The sequence below is a fragment of the Canis lupus genome, chromosome X, assembly GCF_048164855.1.
Source record: "Canis lupus baileyi chromosome X, mCanLup2.hap1, whole genome shotgun sequence".
In the NCBI taxonomy this organism is placed as follows: domain Eukaryota; kingdom Metazoa; phylum Chordata; class Mammalia; order Carnivora; family Canidae; genus Canis; species Canis lupus.
This window is the reverse complement of record NC_132876.1, coordinates 32,641,462-32,647,934: the sequence shown is the minus strand read 5'-3', so window position 1 is coordinate 32,647,934 and position 6,473 is coordinate 32,641,462. Positions and strand designations below refer to the sequence as shown.

At 42.8% G+C, this 6,473-nt stretch overlaps 1 non-coding gene across 1 annotated transcript; it reads left to right on the top strand.

Moving 5' to 3' along the window:
- The first annotated feature begins 2,395 nt into the window (after positions 1-2,395).
- On the top strand, positions 2,396-2,499 carry LOC140628913 (U6 spliceosomal RNA). Its single transcript, XR_012026838.1, has one exon. It is a non-coding gene; the product is annotated as a U6 spliceosomal RNA (small nuclear RNA).
- The last annotated feature ends 3,974 nt before the right edge of the window (positions 2,500-6,473 follow it).

The following is a 6,473-nucleotide window of genomic DNA, read 5'->3' as shown; positions in this document are numbered from 1 at the left end:
TCTGGCTCTACTGACACGTCTCTGGCTGGGAAGTGCGGGTGACGGTCTCCACATGGGTTCTAGTGACATCTTGAGGGGAGGCGGCCCCATTACTGAGGGGCAGTGCTAAATGTCTTCACTCTCCTCCAAGGATCCTCTGCCACCACCATGCCAGGAGGTCTCAGGTACCTCATGACAACCTTGTGAGGGCAGATATCTAGGCTCCTCCCTTGGCCTTTGCTGGCATAAAAGTGGGGATGGTGCCACGACTTTTCTGTAGTGCGTGGCTGGAGAAAAGCAGTTATTATCTAAATGTTTTCTGTCACTCGTGGCTGTTTCTTTTCTGGTCTTTGGCTAAAGAGAGCAAACTTTTCTTGGGCCTCTTTTTGGTCTGCATTCCCTGGCAGTTCCAGGTTGTGGGCCTCCGCACTTCTGGGTGGCCACCTACTACAGCTTCAAACATATGGTACACGAGGCCAAAAGAAACCCAGGGAACTCACCACTGTATTGTTCCTTGCGTCCTAAGATCCCTAAACAATATACCTTTTCTCTCCACCATTCAGAGCCTCTGTATGCTTTGTTTAAGTAATCTCTACACCCAGGCATGGGGCTTGAACTCAAGACTCAGAAATCAAGAGTCACACGCTCTAATGACTGAGCCAGCCAGGCATCCCTGTATGTTTGTTTTATATACAATGTCAAGGGATATCAGTTGTACTTCATCAGAGAAATAGCAGAAAGTATATGTGTTCCATCCTCTAGACAGCAGAAGTCCTAAACTTCCTTTTAAAGTCTCCCCCTTCCTCTCCCTCTGCCCCTCCTGCCCCACTCATGCTCTCTCTCAAATAAATACATAAATAAAATCTTTAAAAAAATAATTAATAGGGATGCCTGGATGGCTCAGTGGTTGAGTGTCTGTCTTTGGTTCAGGTCATGATCCTGGGGTCCTGGGATCAAGTCTCAGATAGTCTGCTTCTCCCTCTGCCTATGTCTCTGCCTCTCTGTGTCTCTCATGAATAAATAAATAAAATCTTTAAAAAATAATAATAATAATTAATGAAAACAATATAGACCAAAGGTAAAAATACTTCCCCACTCTCAGCCCCCTTCAGAATCATGAAAATGGGCAGCCTCAGGGCTTGAGGATGGCTCTCTAAAGAAATACTAGCCTTGGCTTTACTAGGAGTCACTCAGTTGGGAAACTCCAAATACACATTTGTAAAAGAGTGTTTTGTGCTGCTTATGTTCATTCTTATTCATCGTGGGTTTTTTTTTTTTCAAACTAAGCTCCACAGAGCACCCTCCTCAGGGTCACCTTGAAATGCTTAATAAAAAATACATTCAGACCTCCTGAATCAGAGCCCAGGATTGGAGACTTGGAACCTATATTTTCACAAGCATCCTTTGTCCCCAAGAGATCCTGATGTGCCCTAATATATGAGAACCACGGGTCTAAGCCAGTGATAAAATTGCTGCAGCAGACCAGGCCGAGGATGAAGCCTTATAGTAGCCCTGGACATTATCTTTTGGGAGCTATTAATCATTAATCAGGGCTCTCTTGGCAGACTGGATCAACCAGTTACTAATCCCCCTCACTGGCCAGTCACAATTGTGCTGCTTTGCACAAATAAGATCTTGAAAGGCCTCAGCTAGTGTTGGGCCAGATTTCACGTGCTCTCTATCTATGGCAGCTGCCCTGACCTATCATTCTAGTAAACCTCTCAAAGATAATGAAAGTAGTCTGACAGGATTTGTTCTCAGGGAAATCATCCTGGGTCCACTGAACAGAAACCATGCTTTAAAAATAATCCATTTTAGATTGTCTCCTGGAATCAACATCAAGCTTCCTGATCTGTCTCCTTCCACTTGCACTTCTTGCCTGTTTTGAAACCCATGATCTGCATTTGCCTCTCCTCAGGCTTCTAGCACGTCTCCTCCTCTCCACATTGATGAAAACCAAAGGATCCCCAACAGTGGTTTAAAGGTCTCATTCTCAGGCACTCCTGGTGTCTGGATCAAACACTTGAACCTGGTTAAAGCAATGAAATACTTTAAAAAAAGATTTTATTTATTTATTTAAGAGAAAGCAAGCATGCAAGTGGGACGAGGGGCAGAGGGAAAGAAACAAGCAGACTCCCCGCTGAGGCTGAGCAAGGAGCCCAGGGCCCCGAGCCCATGACCATCAGACGCTTAAATGGCTGAGCCACCCAGGCGCCCCAGCAATGAGACGCTCTTAAAAACCATGTTGATGATTTATCCATCCTGGGCTTTTCTTTCTTCCTCACTGTTTGGTCTAGACTGTTACTCTTCAAAGTGTGATTGGAGGACCAGCTGCATCAGCATCACCTGGGAACTTGTTAGAAATGCAAATTCTTGGGCCCCACTCAGACTTACCAAATCAGAATCTCCATTTTAAGTGCTCACTTTGGCAGCACAGACACTGAAATTGGGAGCGACAGGGAGATTAGCATGGCCTGCTACAAGGATGACACGCAAATTCATGAAACATTCCATATCTTTTTTTAAAAAAGAATCTCGTTTTTAACAAAATCCTGAGGTGACACACATGCATGGTAAAGTTTGAAGAGCACCGGGCTAGACTTTTTAGTATGAAAATTTCCCCTTGACAGAGAATACAGGTACAAAGTGAGGACAGGAAAAAAAAAAACAAAAAACAAAGTGAGGACAGAGGAGCTCTGGTCTCTCTTTATCATTCATCACTATGTCATGGTCAATTGTATGTTTTTCTTGAAAGATTTTCTTCTTGCTCTTGACATAATTTATAAATTCTCTTTTTTTTATAAAAAAAGACTTTATTTATGAGAGACACACAGAGAGAGGCAGAGACATAGGCAGAGGAAGAAGCAGGCTCCCTGCAGGGAGCTCGTTGCAGGACTCAATCCCTGGGCCCAGGGATCAGGCCCTGAGCTGAAAGCAGATGCTCAACTGCTAAGCCACCCAGGTGTCCCTATAAAAAGCTCTTTCTGTTGCCCTTACTCTGTGGTGTTAAGTCTTCTCAACACTGTTTATGCAGGTCTATACCAGCCTCCTACATTTATCATTGGCTTTACATGTTCCTATCCAAATTTAACCTGCTAAGAACTGAATGTAAGGGAGGTTTCTTCATCATGAATCTACAAGGCACAATAATTCTCTGTATAGAAAAATCTGTTGGAGTCCAGGCAACAGACCAATCAGAAGGAGTTGCTATATTTCTCTTTATGCATAAACCCTCAAGCTACCCTGGATTATCAAGAGTCCCTAAGACTGGCCCCTGGAAGATCTTGTTATTTATTCCAGAAAAGGGGACTATTCTACCCTCTTACACTGTTGGTGGGGGGTGCAAGCTGGGGCAGCCACTCTGGAAAACAGTGTGGAGTTTCCTTCAAAAGTCGAAAATGGAGCTACCCTACAATCCAGCAATTGCACTACTAGGCATTTAACCCAAAGATACAAGTGTAGTGATCTGAAGGGACACACCTGCATCCCAGTGTTTATAGCAGCAATGTCCACAATAGCCAAACTATGGAAAGAGCCCAGATGTCCATTGACAAATGAATGGATAAAGAAGAGGCTATGTATATGTATATGTATATGTATATACACACACACACAGTGGAATATTACTCAGCCATCAGAAAAAAGAAATCTTGCTATTTGCAATGATGTGGATGAAACTAGAGTGTAATTATGCTAAGTGAAATAAATCAGAGGAGGACAATTATCATATGATTTCACTCATGTAGAATTTAAGAAAATAAACAGAGGAGCATAGGGAAAGAGAGGAAAAAATAAAACAAGACGAAATCAGAGAGGGAGACAAACTGTAAGAGACTTAATCATAGGAAACAAACAGGGTTGCTGGAGGGGAGGGGGTGGGGGATGGGGTAACAGGATGATGGGCATTAAGGAGGGCACATGATGTAATGAGCACTGGGTGTGATGTGCAACTGATGAGTCACTGAACTCTACTGCTGAAATTAATAATACAGTATATGTTAATTCATTGAATTTAAATTTTAAAAAAGATGTTAGTTGAGAGATGCTTTCTAAAAAAGAAGACTATTTCACCTGTTGTTCCCAGTTATATATGTTTCTTAGTGAAGTATCTATATAATAGTAAGACCACATACCACTTTAAAGTGCCTCCCATACCATTTATTTCTGGGGGGCCCACCCTATTTTCTTTTTTTTTAAGATTTTATTTATTCATGAGAGACACAGAGAGAGAGAGAGAGAGAGAGAGAGAGAGAGAGAGAGAGAGAGGCAGAGACACAGGCAGAGGGAGAAGCAGGCTCCATGCAGGGAGTCCTATGTGGGACTTGATCCCGGGACTCCAGGATCACACCCTGAGCCGAAGGCAGACGTTCAACCGCTGAGCCACCCGGGGGTCCCCTCACCCTATTTTCTTACACTGTTCCAGCTTCCACTTAACCACATCTTCTGCTTGCAAAGTCACTTACAGAAATCTGATTACTTAGGGTCTCTAATGAAATACCACTGCCCATGCTAATGTGCTTTCTGGAGCCCCTCCGGAAGCTTGCCATCCTTGGGGTGCCCAAATGGTTCTGGATTACAAGGGTGTCCTCCCCAGTTCTGTGCCATGTTCTGTCACCTGGGTTTTGAAATGGGTCTGCTTTTGTTCAGCCTCTCGAAGTCTCCCTGAGACAGGTCCAGCAACTCATGGTTCTCATTTGCTTCACCACAGAAGTTCCAGGTCTACGGGGATCCCTGGGTGGCGCAGCGATTTAGTGCTTGCCTTTGGCCCAGGGCGCGATCCTGGAGACCCGGGATCGAGTCCCATGTCGGGCTCCTGTTGCATGGAGCCTGCTTCTCCTTCTGCCTATGTCTCTGCCTCTCTCTCTCTCTCTCTCTCTCTCTCTCTGTGTGTGTGTGTGTGACTATCATAAATAAATAAAAAAGAAAATTAAAAAAAAAAGAAGTTCCAGGTCTAGAAAAGGACCTGAGGCCATTAGTATACCCTTAGGGCTCCTCCTATCTTTCTCTACCTCTCCTCACTACCAAAACCTCTTTTCTTCTCTCATGGTGACAAAGCAAATGACCTCACAGAACAGAATGGATGCAAACACAGTGATGTGTGTTCGGGGGAGAGGAAGGAGGAAGAGAAACTGTATACATTAGTAGTAACAGGCTTCCAGTGAAGTCATTCAAAAGTTCCCAGGTATCCCTGCATTTGTTCAATTTCCCCACATTTAGGGGGTTTCCCTGATAGCTTTCTAATTATTGATTGCCAATCCAATTCCTTCATGGTCAGTGAACATACCCTGGGTTATTTTCATTCCTTTCAATTTCTTGATGGCTCAGCATATGGTTTCTCATGGTCACTGCTCCACACTCAAAAACAATATGTATTCTGCTGTTGCTAGGGAAGAGAGCTATCAATATCCATTAGGACAAGTTGATTGATGGTATCTTAATGATTATCTACTTCCTCTACTGATTACTGAGGAAGGAGTGTGAAAGTCTCCAAATATAAGTGTGGATTTGTCTATTTCTCCTTTAAATCCTACCAGTTTTTGCTTTACATATTTTGCAGCTCTGTTATTAAGGTACATGCACACTTAGAATTATGCCTTCTTATGCACTGACCCTTCCATCTTTACAAAATATCTCTCTGTATCTCTGGCAATATTCCTCATATTAAATCTACTTTATTTGATGTTTATACATATTACATATTATATATAATCATGCTATATATAAAATAAATACTACATAGAAATATGTATATAGTATATATCTAAAATAGGATATAGTATGTATCTAAGGTAATATACATTGGGGCTCCTGGGCGGCTCAGGTGGTGTGTGATTCCGGGGTCCTGGGATCGAGTCCCACATCACGCTCCCAGCAGGGAGCCTGCTCCTCCCTCTGCCTGTGTGTGTCTCTCATGAATAACTAAATAAAATCTTTAAAATAATAAAATAATATACATTTCTTGCAATTAGTGTTTGTATAGTACATATTTTTTTCAACATTTTACTTTAACATAAGTAACTGGGTTTCTTTTAGGCAGTCCTTTTCTGTTTGTGTCAGTCTGGCAACTTCTGCCTTTTATTTGGAGTACTGTCTACATTTACCCCCCTGCATCAGTGTAGTATTTTTTTTTAAGTAACTCTATGCCCAACATGGGGCTCAAACTCACAACCCAGAGATCAAGAGTTACAAGCTCTACTGACTGAGCCAGCCAGGCACCCCCATTTGTGTAATATTGACATGGTTGTTTCTGAGTCCCTCTTCAAGAGGTCACCATCAAAAAAAAAAAAAAAAAAAAAAAGGAGGTCACCATAAGGGAACAGCATCCCTGGGCTCCCTAGTGTTGATTAGTTTGCCCTACAGAAAGGGTCACCAGAAAGCAATGGTTCTAGGAGTACCTCTGATATAACTGCAAGGTCAGGAACACTTAGGAGATATACAATTGGAGTATTTACCTAGGACCCACCTAGGACCATCCCCCCAAGATAGGACCATCA